Here is a 13,744-nt window from a genome sequence, read left to right as displayed (position 1 = left end):
GCATTGAGTGAAAGATCATGGAGAGTGATGAATGGTTCCTGGGGTTGGAACTCTTCTTGAAGCATTTAAATGTGGGCAGCCATTAGAGGCAAATAACTAGTTCATCTGTATGCTGCTTCCAAAGACTCTCCCTTCCCTTGCCTTTTATATGTCTGACCTTTTATTCCTATAGGCTAATTCAGGGGTAAGGAACCTGTGGCTTTGAAGTGACTTGTGTCCTTGGTACTTGAATGTGACCTCTTGATTGAATCCAAGTTTTACAAGACAGATCCTTTTATTTAGGATTTATTCTATGAAATTTGGATTCAGTCAAAGGGCCACACTTGAGGACCTAGAGGGCCACATGTGGTCTTGAGGCTTCAGATTCCCCAGCCCTGTGTAACTGAAGTCAGCAGTGTGAACCTGGTATCTGTACTTATGACAAGGGATAGGGTAAGGATTTGAGCTTGACCTATGATTTTCTTGACGTGAGCTCCTAGATGGGGAAATTCTTGTACCAATGCAACTTATAGTCTTAGCAGGGCAGCTAAGATAGATAGAGTGCTGGGCCTGGAGTCAAGAAGACTCATCTTTGTGACATCAAATCCAACCTCAGACACCTACTAGCTATATGACCCTGGGCAAGTCACTTAATTCTGCTTGCCTCAGTTCCTCTTCTGGAAAATGAGCTGGAGAAGGAAATAACAAATTACTCCAATATCTTTGCCAAGAAAACCCCAAATGGGGTCCAGAAGAGTCAGACACAACCAAAAATGACTGAGCAACAACAATGGTCTTAGAGAGTTGCCTAGAGCACCTAGAAGTTAATTGTTTTCCCCAGGACAATATGGCCAATATGTATCATAAGAGAGAAGTGAATCTAGTTCTTTCAGGTTGTAAGGCCAGCACTCTGGGTACTCTGATACACTGGTTGCCTCTCTTTGTGGTCATAAAATTGCTAAAAAAAAATCTCCCTTGTTATACTGGGCAAGGGGAATTTCCATCAAGTAGTTATTACCATGGTCTTCCCCGGGAGATCTGCCTACCTCCCTTACACAAGACACTACTTCGCTTCATTGACCCACTTTTCAGCCCAGTACAAATGTGCCCATGAGAATAGGGCATCAAGGCTGTTTTAAAATTCACTAGGAAAGGCAACATTTTCTCCCCAGCGATTCCAGCATTGCCTTGTTAGTGTTGAATATTCAGGGCTTTGATTACAGCCTAAAAGAGCTATTGTACAAAAAGATCATCAATAGGGTCAGTAAAGATGAGACACCTCCATGGCTCATGGGCGACCTATCTAATTGAACTCTTCTTATGTGCTATAAATAGATCTATAGTCAAATGCTGAATTTGGAATCAAGATGACTTGAGTTCACCTCATGCCTCATGGGCAAATCACATAACCTTTCTTAGCCTCAGTTTCCTCATATGCAAAATGGCAATAATAGTCTCCTTGGTACCTATCTCACAGGGTTGTTGCGAGGGCTCAAATTAAACAGAAATACACAGGGTGTCCCAAAAGTCTTTCTGCAGCTTTAAACTAGGATGTTAAGCTCTTTGTTAATCTTAAAATGTCATGTAAAAGCCATTATAGAATTGTTTTAGAATTATAGATTTAAATTTTAATGATTTAAGTAGTAGGTAAAGAAGATGGTCACCCATTCCCTGTGAATCTGGAAAGGTGTCGTGGAGGAGGTGCCATTTCACAAACCCTTCTTTAGATGAGGAAGAGACCTCCACAGACTGAACGAATGAGTAAGTCCAAGATATGGAGAAGGAGGGAGGAGTGTGAAGACATTCACTGTGTGACACTGGGCAAGTCATGGGCTTTCAAGGATCAGAATATCATAGAGATAGAGCTTGAAGGAACCTTCGAAGTCATCAAGTCCAGCCTTAATTTTACGAATGGGTAAACTGAGACCTAGAAAAGTTAGATGACTTGGCCAAGGTCACACAGGCAGTAAATGTCCAAGATAGGATTCTAATTCATATCTTCCTTGTTTCAAGTCCAAAGCTCAAGCTACTCTAGTCAGTAAGCATTTATTAATCACTGTGCATCATCGCTTTGCCATAAGCTTCCTCCTCTACAAAGTGAGGGGGTTGGATGTGATGATTTGTAAGTCTGCTTCCATCTTTTATATTTTATGTTCTAGACAGAATATAAATGGGAATGAGATAGTCAAGTGCTTTTTCAATGGAGTACCAAATGTTAGATTTTGGAGCAATTCTGAATTACGCAACCATTGAAAAGACACCACGATGGGGTGTCCCCAATAAATGGAGTCATATGGGATACATAATAATAACTAATTTTTGCTTTTATGTCAGGGTTGATGGAAAGAGCACAAATATACAAGAAAAATGGCTCCTTTTATCTGGGCTATGCTGTAGTTTGTCTGCAAAGTCACTGATGAAGATATGTTCTCTCCCCTTTATTAGTTTACAATCTATAACAGCCAGAAGTTGAGGGACTATCATTAGTATACTTGGAACTGGAGTGAGGATGGGGAACAAGGCACATAATCAGACAAAGACTTTGAGCTAACAGCTGAGAGTATTGAGTATGATGTATCCCTTTCATGAGGAGATCTGGATTTTTCTACAATTGTGGGGTCATCAAAGTGCACTGGAAGGCCAGAGTGAAATATAACAATGGGAGGTTCCATTTAGATGAAGTGATTGCTTCAAGATGAGGCTGTCCAAATGGTAGACACTTAATGGAAATGGACGTCATTGAGCCATACACACTGCCTTGTCTGTTTCAACTTTAGGACCACATTTGTGAAGGAGCTGGTTAGAGCTGGAGAGTGGAATGGGGTTCAGTCTGTAGCTGGAATTACAAATTCGTTTTGACTGATGTTGGAGTTAGTTTCACTCCCTCCTGCTTGGCTGATTCCTTAGCTAATATTCCTCTGTGGGTTTCGATGGTAGCTAATCTCAAAGTGACCTCAAAGTCAATGAAAGATGCTGGCAGCATCTTCTTGGATCCTGTGTCTTAGCAGGGCCTTGAGATCCTCCAACCTGCATAAGACCTGACCCAATATCTGCTAAGCTGAGTTTTGGACAGTCCATGGGGACACCTCCCTCTTTCATACTTTATCTATTGTTTTTAGTGGAAATCTGCCAACTAGTCATCATTTTTCAACCCTTCAAAAGGATAATCAACCCTTTGAGGGTCATGGACCAGGTGAGATTCTTTCAGTCTCACCACCAATTTATTCAATTCACATAGAAGTGCCTAGGATGTGCAAAGAACAATGCTAGGCACTGAGGATGATACAGAGGCAAACAGGACATTATATGTGCTGATGGGTCAAAGTCAATGACCTTGTGGGAAACATTCATAGACAGCCAGAGTGGCAGGAACCCAATCACCGCCAGATTCCTTCTCCAAAGAGTGAAATCCATCTGCCAGACAGTTCTCTCTCTACCTTCTGAAAACAGTCAGGGAGCTCAGCCCTCCTACACCCCCCACCAGCAACATTCTCTCTAATTTTTTATGTATGAACAGATGAGCACATTACATTGAGAAACAGGCTATGAATGCTGAATATGTGTGAAGAGTTGAGTTTAACACATCCCTCTAAATCTTATCTTTTGCCATGTAAGCATGCCTAGAGTTTCTGACCCAAATACTCATTTGACGAATTTTGGACCTTTTTAGTGCTATTTTACCTCCTCTGGACATGCTTCTCTTTGTCAAAATCTATAAAAATGTAGCGAACTGAACACAGTACTCTAAGTCTGACCAAGATAGAGTACAGCAGGCCTATTCCCTTTGCTGACGAGGGAATTTTTTACTAACACAACCTAAGATTACATTAGCTTTTTCTGCTACTGTGTCACTGTAGGCTTATATTAAGCTTGTGGTCAATTAACCCCCCCAGATCTTTTTCACATGAACTGCTGCCAAGCCACGTCTCCCCCTTCCTGTACTTTACTATTGATTTCTTTGAACCTAAGTGCAGAACTTTATATTTATCCCTATTAGATTTCATCTTGGTTTCAGTCCAACATTCCAGTCAGTTGAGATCCTTTTTTTGGATATTGATTATGTCATCTTTGCTGGGAGCTCTTCCTTTCAGTTTCATGTCATCTATATATTTGATAAGTCTGCTATCTATGTCTTTATCCAAGTCATTGAGAAAAATGTTGATCAGGAAAGCACTGGGGATATAATATAGAGTAATGCCAAGAAGGACATTTCTCCAAGGTGACACAAAACCACTGAACAACACTCTATGTGTTTGACCCTTCAACCACCTTTGAAGTATTGATGGATATCAATATTATTCTTGTATTATATTGTGTTATGTTGTTGTTCAGTTGTTTTCAGTCATGTCTGATTCTTCATGATCCCATTTGGGGTTTTCTTGGCAAAGACGCTGGAATAGTTTGCCATTTCCTTCTTCAGTGCATTTTACAGATGAGTAGACTGAGGCAAACAGGGTTAAGCAACTTGCCCAGGGTCACACAGTTAGTAAAGTATCTAAGATCAGACTAAGACTCCAGGCCTGGTGATCTATCTATTGGGCCACCAAGCTGCCTCTATTATACCACACAGCAATAACACAAAAGTATCTTAAAATATTAAATTTCTACTTGTAGTATGGTGGTAGCCCTGAAACTTGAGAAGATGGGATAGATGAAAGAGAAGTTGTAGAAATTCAAAGCCTGATAACTGGTTGAATATGAGAAATGAAAGAGAGGAAAGAGTTGATGATAGCCCCAAAGTTGAGAAGCTGAGAGTTAGGGTGAATGGTGATTCCATAGAGAGAAATAATGAAGCTAAAAAGAGAAGCAGATTTGGGGAGAAAGATGACAGAATCATAAATGGAGAGTCGGCACTGACCCAGAGTTCATTCAGTCCAACTCCATTGCTTTATAGATGAGGCACAGAGAGGTTGCCCAGGGTTACACAGGTTTAAATGTCAGAGGTGGGATACAACCCAGGTCCTTTCACCCCAGAGCCTAGACTCCAGTGCTCTTTCAAGACAAGCTTTCAAACAGAATCATCATTCAGAGTTGACTGCAAAGTGTTTTAGAAGTTTTATGTCACAAAATAGGAGATTTACTAAAGGTTATATTTTTCTTCTAAGAAAACAACCACTTTCTAAAAGATTACAGGGGGAAAAATAATCTTCATAGCCTGAAGGATCCTCATTGTTTTAGGTGATGAGACTCCATTGGGATAATAGTCCCTCATTTCATTCCCATAACAGCATAGCAGCTCAGCCTGGGAATGAGAGGAAGAGAGAGAAATAGATTTTCCTATCTTGACTTGCCTGCCTTCCACCTTTGGGTCCCATAATAGTGATGGAAACATGGTCACAGGAGTAAAAGGGAAAGGGGAAAAACTGATCAAGAGAAAATAAGGTAACAGGGATACAGTAAAAGAGACTGAGAAAGGAAATGGTGAGTAAAAATAAGATGGAGGGAAATTCAGAAATAGTAATTATAAATTTGAATGTGAATGGGATATTTATAGCAATTCTCTTTGTGGTGGCAAAGAACTGGAAATTGCAGGGATGCCCATCAATTGGGGAATAGTTTAACAAGCTGTGGTACATGATTGTGATGGAATACTAATGTGCTATGAGAAATGACGAGCTTGATGATATTAGAAAGTCATGGGAAGACACATAAAATGGAGAAGAGCAAGGTGAGTAAAATGAAGAGAACGCTGTATACAGTAACAGCAATGTTGTAGGAAGGATAATGACTAAGTCATTTTGAGTATTATAAATATACAAATTGAAAACAAGATGTATGAAGAAAGAAATTGATAAAAATTGGTTAGAAAAAATTGCTAAATAGATGTAGAGAATAATTTTGCATATATATATGTGTATACACACACACACACAAACACACACACATATACACTCCCCCCACCCCCAACGTATTTGTGTCTAATAGTAGCCATCTCTAGGGTGGAATGGGAGAAAGAAGAAAAAAAGAAATAAAAAAAGAAATTTACACGATAACTTTATCATATGTGGCAAGTTGTACATAAGAAATTTCCGGTTTCATGTGTGGTTATCTTTTTTATTATCCTATTTTATGAAAATGTTTGTTTTATTCCATAAATTAAAAATAAAATATTTTCTTCAAAAGTGAAATTTCCTGAGCACTTGTATGTGCAAAGCCTTGTGCTAAGTGCTATCAGGATAGAAGAATATATAAGATGAAGTCTTCACTTTCAAGAAGCTTATAGTTGAGTTTGTTAGACCAACATCTATGGAAGTGTAACAGTGGAACTTTTACAAAGGCGATATTTTCTTTAAACAGTGTGATTACAATTATACACACTTATTTCCCCAACATATGGGAACCACAATTCCACTTCCCTTTTGTACCAACCACCACAGTCTCTGGGGAGAGGAAAGGGATTAGGTTTATAGCTTAGTTTGGCTCCTAGTGAGCACAGTCCCTAGTCCCAAGTCCAGAACCCTCCTGAGGTTTGGGTCCTCAGCACCTGGCTTCTCAGGGCTTCCATGAAAGCAGGTCCCAGGCATACCACTCCACTTTTAATACAGGCTCCAAGGTCTCCATGGCTCAAACTCAATTTGTGAGTATCACCTCCAACACCTGAATCCGAGGAGGACAAGCATCATAGAATGGAAACAAACACCTTCAGATCCATTTCTCAAGCTGGAGTAAAGAGAGATAAACAGGGAAAAAGCAAGTCCCTCCCCTCTCACCTAATCAGTTTGTGGTGCACAAAATGGGTGAAAACAGCTAACAAGATGAAAAAGAGAGCAGAAAAAGAGTAAGGCCCTCTTTCACCTCTTTTAAAGTGGCAGGTAGCCAATCAATGAGGCTATGCACAGCCAGCAGCCTCCAGGTTAGCCAAACTGTGCATGTTCAATAAAGGTCAGCTCAAGGACATTTTTTGTGTGCTTTGTTTAGTTATTTTCAGTCGTGTTTAACTCTTTGTGCCCACTTTTGGGATTTTCTTGGCAAGGATACTGGAGTGGTTTGTTATTTCCTTCTCCAGGTCAATTTACAGATTGGGAAACTGAGGTAAACAGGTTTCATTGACTTGCCCAGGAACACATAGCTAGTAAGTGTCTGAGGCTGAATTTGAACTCAAGTCTTCCTGATTTCAGGCCTAGTACTCTATCCACTGTGGTCACCTAATCCCTTAGGCTACAGAAGGTTAAATAGCAATGTGAGAATTGACTGGCTCAGTACAGCAAAATCAAAACACAATTAACTGCCAACTAAGCATTATTGATACTAGGTGATGAAAGAGTTGAAAGGAGAGAGGGATTACTGGAGACTGAGATCTGAAAAATGGATGAATACAAATTAGTTAATTTACCAATATGATCAACTGACCTGTACCCAGGGTGCCATTTTGTAACAGAGTGGTATATATGAGTCAGGAAGACCTGAGTTTAGATCCTGCCTCTGAAACTTACTGGATGTGTAGGTCAGAACAAGTTATTTAACCTTTATAAACCTCAGTTTTCTTATCTGTAACATGGGGATGCTAGCACCTACCTTGCAATATTGTTAAGATCAGATGAAATCATGTTCAAAAAGCAAAGAAAAAAGCACTACATTTCCTCAATCATCACCATCATCTTATCTGTTATATTGGAATTGTCTTTTCAATTCTCTATACAGTCCAAATGATTCTTATCTACTCTTCCCTTGGAGTTATGTAGACTCGACTTTGCACGTACATATCAGTGAATGAGTATAAAAGTCTAACGTTTCAAAATAGGAAAATATCATAAAACAGAACTGACATTTGAATTCTCTGTAGCTTTGGTGGTACAGTTGTTGGAGGTCCTAAGTCAAGGAGAAACAAATAACTGTGATCATGTTGAAGGTCTCAAAATAATTCTTTAAAGGCTTGACTTCATTCTCTGCCAAGGTTCTCAGTGGGAGGTGGATCTGAGAACACTCTCTTGATTGGCCCTATTGTCTAACAAACATCCCAATAAGGATGAGAAGGCAAGGGGTGAGAGGAGGTGGGCTGGACTCTGGACCACGGACTCTGGGCCAGGCTGGACTGGTGTAGTTCATCAGTTTGGAACTCAGGCCATGGACGAGACACAAAGAGGAAACAAACACCAGCTCTTGGGCTTGAAAACATAACTGTAATTTTCTATTTGGCAGAGAAATGCTGTTACCAATACAGCCATTTCACTTTTTCCTGTTCTTTTTAATTAAATGAACTTTCAGAAAGCTGTTCAGTTCTCTTAAAAGAAAATATAGTCACTAATAAAACCCCTCATTATTGTGACATAGAACTTCCAAAGTGCTTTGCAGTCAGGGAAGCCTTCTGGACTTGCCAACATTCTACTCTGATAGATGCCCTGTGGACTGGTTGAGGTGGGCTCCTGGTGCCAGGCAGCAGAACAATTCATTCCAGATAGTAACTACTCTCAAATGAAAGCTTGGGCCCCATTTTTCACTCCTTTGGTTGTATCTGTCTCAAGGAGGCAGTCTCAGTGTAGCTTCCTCATGACACATCCCTAAGAATTTTACATGTCTAAAGAACAGAAGTGGTTCATTGTGCCCTTAGATCTCGAGCTGGCCCCAGTCATGCTTTACATTCTGCCCTAATCACGTTCAATGGAAGAATGATTCAGTGAAAAGTCCCCTACCCTCTTCCAGGTCTGGAACTGTAATCTAATTAATATTGCCATTGCTACTGGAAAGGACACAATCGGCTCACCAACTCTGGAACTTCTTGGACCCAGACCCCTTTCCAAAGCCACCATTTCCTTCTACATGTTGTTTCTCCCTCGAAGAATATAAATTCCTTCAATGTGGGGCTTGTGATCTTTTTTTTGTTGTTGTATTTCATGTGTTTGGCACAAAATAAGCACATAAACACATTTTCATTTGTTGACTTATTCAGAGGTCAGGACATAGGATTCACAAATCAGAACAGGGCAACCAAAGATTTGACCAGGAGCTAGATTTTCACCAGGGTAGGGAATTTAGAGGGCTGCTTATAATTGCCTTACTTCTCTTAGGAACAAGGCAGGAGTGAAGTCCAATGTTTGGGTGGGAGTGGAGCTGGTGCTGGAAGAAGTTGGTGATGGTGATTGGATGGTGAGGAGAGAAGAGGGGTGGAATCAGGATCCCGCTCAGGGAATCTTTTGTAAGGACCTCTGGTGGGAGATAGGCTATGGTCCTTCTGGTCCAAAATCAGAAGGATGGTTCAATAAAGGTAGGAGCACTACAATCTTGACTTTGCCCCTCCAAAAGAGTCTGAGCATCTTTTCTTTTACAGTCAGTCTTAGCTATAACACTCTGGATACCTCCTGTCTGAACTGAAATCCAGAGAGGGGTGTAGGGATAGGAATGGCAGCCATCCCCCAATTTTTACAATGCCCTGCTATAAGCCCAAGCAAACTGGGAATTTTATTGTTTTCTTTCTGGAGTTCAGTTTCTCAAGCTTATTGAAAACATCTGAAGGACTGATCACCTTTGAACCCTGATGGTTCATGGCTGTGCTGAGTCACCTAGGTTTGTGCCTACTTGTTGTGAGCCAATCAGGTGCTGAGTCTTTGTTGTATATACTGGGAGGTTGGCATTTTGCTTTGGAGGTTCCCTTATGAGAAGGATCTTTTGATTTTTTAGATGGGACTTTTGAGTAACTATTTGTTATTGGTGGTGCTCCCTCATCTGATGGCGTGTGAAGGTGGTGATATTACTTTGTTCAGACAGTTGGATCCCTGTCTATTGATCTTGGTGCTAATTTCTCTGCTTATATTTTCTCTGTTTGTATTTTCTCCATGTTCAGGGTGTTAACCTTTCCCCTGAACTAGTGAATGACATATATGTTTAATTAAAGAAGGATGGTTAACTTCTTTGAAGCTGTCAATCCTTTATAAAGCAAATCAAAGAACCAATGCTAGCAGGCCACCCTGGTTGTGATAGGGTATTTGCTAATACACCTGCTGAGAAAAAGGTAGGCAGTTAGACAAAGGAAAAGAGAGGAGGGGAAGGTGGAGCATTGTTCTCTAAGTGGTGCTTCAGTCTTCTGTTACCCTTCCAATTCTGTCTCTGGACCCAACCCACACCTGGGGGTAGGGGGTAGGATGGATGGCAGACTTGAACTTAGCATGAATCCAGGACCAACACCTGCAGAGGCAACATAGTGGAGTGAAAAGAAAATGAGCTTGGAGCCAGAAAGCGCTGGGTTTAAATCCTCCTTCTGCCATTTAACAGATGTATGACCCTAGGCAAGTCACTGATCCTCTCTGGGCTTTAGTTGAAATGAAGTCTTGGACTAGATGGCTTCTTACATCCCTTCCACCTTGAACTCTATGATTCCCTTGAGATTGAGTGTTCCAAACACTGGGGGTGGGGTGGGTGAAGAGAGGCATTGAGGCTGGTCCTGATCCCAGGGCACACACCATATGGCCTGTAATGATGGTCCCTTTTCTGCTATCTCTTTTCCCCCACAGACAGGATGGAATGGATAGATAATCACAATAGCTAGTATTTATATAAGTAATATCATTTGATCCTCACCTCAGCCCTGTGGGGTAGGAGCTCATTATCTCCATTTAACAGAGGAAGGAGCTGAGACAGAGAGGTTAAGTACTTGTGTGGGGTCACCCGGCTAATAATTATCTAATGGAGAATTAGAATTCAGGTGATTATGATTCCAAGTCTAATGCTCTGTTTCTTATCTCACTGTCTAGGAGATAAGCTCCTATTCCAACCAGGGCTGAACCTCACCCACCATCACCTTGAAAAGAGAATGATGAGTCCCCAGGGTTAATTTTGCATGCCAACCAGAATGGTAGTGGCAGAGGGCAGAGGTAGGTAGGTGGGAAAATATCCAACTTCCTCCCCCTCCCCTCTATATGCCTGCACCCTGGACAGGCCACGTAAGACCTGGCACCTAGTTAGCAAGAATAATCATTTAAAATAGAGAGCAATTGACTGATTTATCTCCTCCTTCATAGCCAAACTCCTGCAAAAAGCCTTCTATATTCCTTTCCCTCCCTTTTCAAGTCCTTGTAATCAAGCTTCCGTTTTTAACCTCTCAACTGAAATTCTCTCTTTAAAATTAAAGATTCTTTAACTGTGAATGATCCTTTCTCAGGCTTCATCCTTCTTGATTGGGATGCAGCTTTTGATACTGTTGACCCTTCTCTGAATACTCTCACCCTCAGTTTTCATGGCACTGCTCTCTCCTGGGAATCCTCTTACCTCTCTGACCCCTTTACTGGACCATCAGCTATGCTCCTTCCTCTGCTTGTAGACATCTCACTTTGCACACTGAATCCGAGTTTCTTTCCTAGTTCTCTTCTGACTTGACCCTCTTTTTCCTGGCAATCTCATCTATTTCCAAAGATTCACTTGTCATTTCTTTGCCAATGATCCCTAAAGTCCCATTCTCTCTCTTGAACATCAGTTCTCCATCCCCAAGTGAGTATTGGATATATCTAACTTTAGACATCTCAAACTCACCATACCTGAAACAGAATTCATTATCACTCCCATCCCATTTCTCAAACTTATGCTTCCTCTAAACTTTCTCTTTCTGTTGAGGGTAGCATCATCCTTCCAGTCACACACGTTGGCAATTTCAGTGTCATCCTTGACTAATTTCTCTGTCTTATCTTCTCTATCTAATTGGTTGTCAAACCCTATTAATTGTACCAACTTATCTTTTGCATCAATCTCCTTCTTCCCACTATCACTCTAGAGTCTGGCCCTTCACTATGTCTCATCTAGACTGTTCTAAAAGCCTCCCAATTAGACTACCTTCCTGATTCATCCTCCTTACAACTGCCAACATAATTTTTGAAAAACACAGTTCTGACCCTGGCACTCCCTGGGTCAAGAACTTTCAACGGCTGTCATTGCCTCTAGGTAAACTCCTTATCTTGACATTTCAAACCCTTCATAGTCTGACTCCAGCCTACATTTCAGGCTTATTTTATGTTATTCTCCTTCATACATGTGATATTCCAGTCAACTAAGTTACTTGTTGCACCTCCCATCAGAATTCCAACTTCCCCCATCCATTCGTAGGTGTGCCTCCCATCCCTAGAATGCATTCTTTCCTCTCACCTTAGAGTTCCTAGCTTAAGGAAACTGAAGTCTAGAAGTTAAGTAATTTGCTTTGGGTCATCATCTAATAAGTGGGATTCAAACCCAAATTTTTCTGACAACAACCCCAGCACTCTAGCCATCATACCATTGTGTCTCTCATTAATGATCAGGTTGTTGTTGTATTTGTCCTACCTTCTCGAAGAGGACCATAACATCAAGATGATGACATGACTTGAAGTTGACTTTGATTTGAGTGAGGGAGGGCTGTGCAAAGCCACCAACCTTACTTTCTTCTCCTGAGCCATCTGGGTCCAGTGGCCTGATGAATCATCAGGATGCCTGGAGATGGCCCAGGATGTAGTGTGAGACCCTGGCCCTTTCAGACTAAGTCTTATCACGTTCTCACTTTGAGTGAGATACACCCATTCAATGAAAAGACTTCTTTAAGTTACTCAAGGGATGCTCCCTTTAATCAAAAATTTAAAAAAAAAAAAAGAAAAAATCAAACTGGGAGGGGAAGACCCTCAGGGTACCTGGGTATAAGAGAAACAATTACTATTTAGTTATTACATTCACTCTGTGTAAGGTGGGTGTGGACTTGTTGTCCAGTCTATGAGCTCCAAAGTGAAATGGGTTTAAGCCTTAATCTTTGAGCAAGAAATGTAGCCGGTAAACTCAAAGGAAAAAAAAAACAGCTTTTGATGGGCTGTTGATGGGGGATGGGAGCTGATGAGGAAACTAAAACCCAGAGAGGTAAAGTACTTACCCAAGGTCACTTGCCCAAGGTAAATAAGTGGAAGATCTGAAATGTGAACCCAACAGCCTTCTGACTTCAGTAGCCTTCTTCTTATGTTGGAAATGCCTCTGCCATGAACTTCCATTTGGGGAAGCATTCCCCTTCCCCCATCATGCTCTCTTTAAACCCAGACCAGCCTATGATGCTTCTTGCCTCCTATGCAGGTACCTGCGTTCCTGCCTCTGTTTTTCATCTCCCTTTTATGTGTTGTCTTTCCCCACTAGCATGTAAGCTTCTTGAGGGCAGGGGCTGTCTTTCTGCTTCCATACATTTTTATTCCCAGCACTTAGCACAGTGCCTGGAATATGATAAGTGTGTAATAAATGAGCTTTCTCTCCCTCTCTCTCTCTCTCTCTCTCTCTCTCTCTCTCTCTCCCTCTCTCTCTCCCTGTCTCCCTCTCTCCTTCTACCCCCTTCTCTCTCTTTCCCTCTCTCCCTTCCCTCTCCCTGTCTTTATTTCTTTGTCTCTCTGTCTCTCTCTTTGCCCCCATTACATCACTAGTGCCTCATCTTATCCTAAACAAGCCTTTCATCCCCGTAGTAATCATGAAGGATCCCACTGGAGGGAGTGGTTTTACTATCCTTACCATGGCTCACTGGAATTCTAAACACAAAAGAGAATAGCAAAGATCTGGGATATAAATAAATCAATTCCTAATTTGTAAAAGCTGCTGTAGTAGAGTTGGATGTATCACTAATCCCTATACGGTCTGGAGTTAGAAAAAGAAAAAAAAATGACTGATTTGCTTGGATTGGCTCAGGACTGGAGATGTGGGAGCTGTTTGAGGAGTAGTTAGGTCATCAAAGAATGTCAGAAGTAATAGAAATGACAAACACTATTTGGTATAGTGACAAGAATGCTTGATTTGGAATCCAAGAACTTAGGTTCAAATCTTGGCAAACAATTTCACCTTTCTTGGG

Source organism: Notamacropus eugenii, chromosome 1 (genome assembly GCF_028372415.1).
Source record: "Notamacropus eugenii isolate mMacEug1 chromosome 1, mMacEug1.pri_v2, whole genome shotgun sequence".
NCBI lineage: Eukaryota > Metazoa > Chordata > Mammalia > Diprotodontia > Macropodidae > Notamacropus > Notamacropus eugenii.
The sequence above is the reverse complement of the archived record's forward strand: the minus strand, read 5'-3'. Positions refer to the sequence as shown.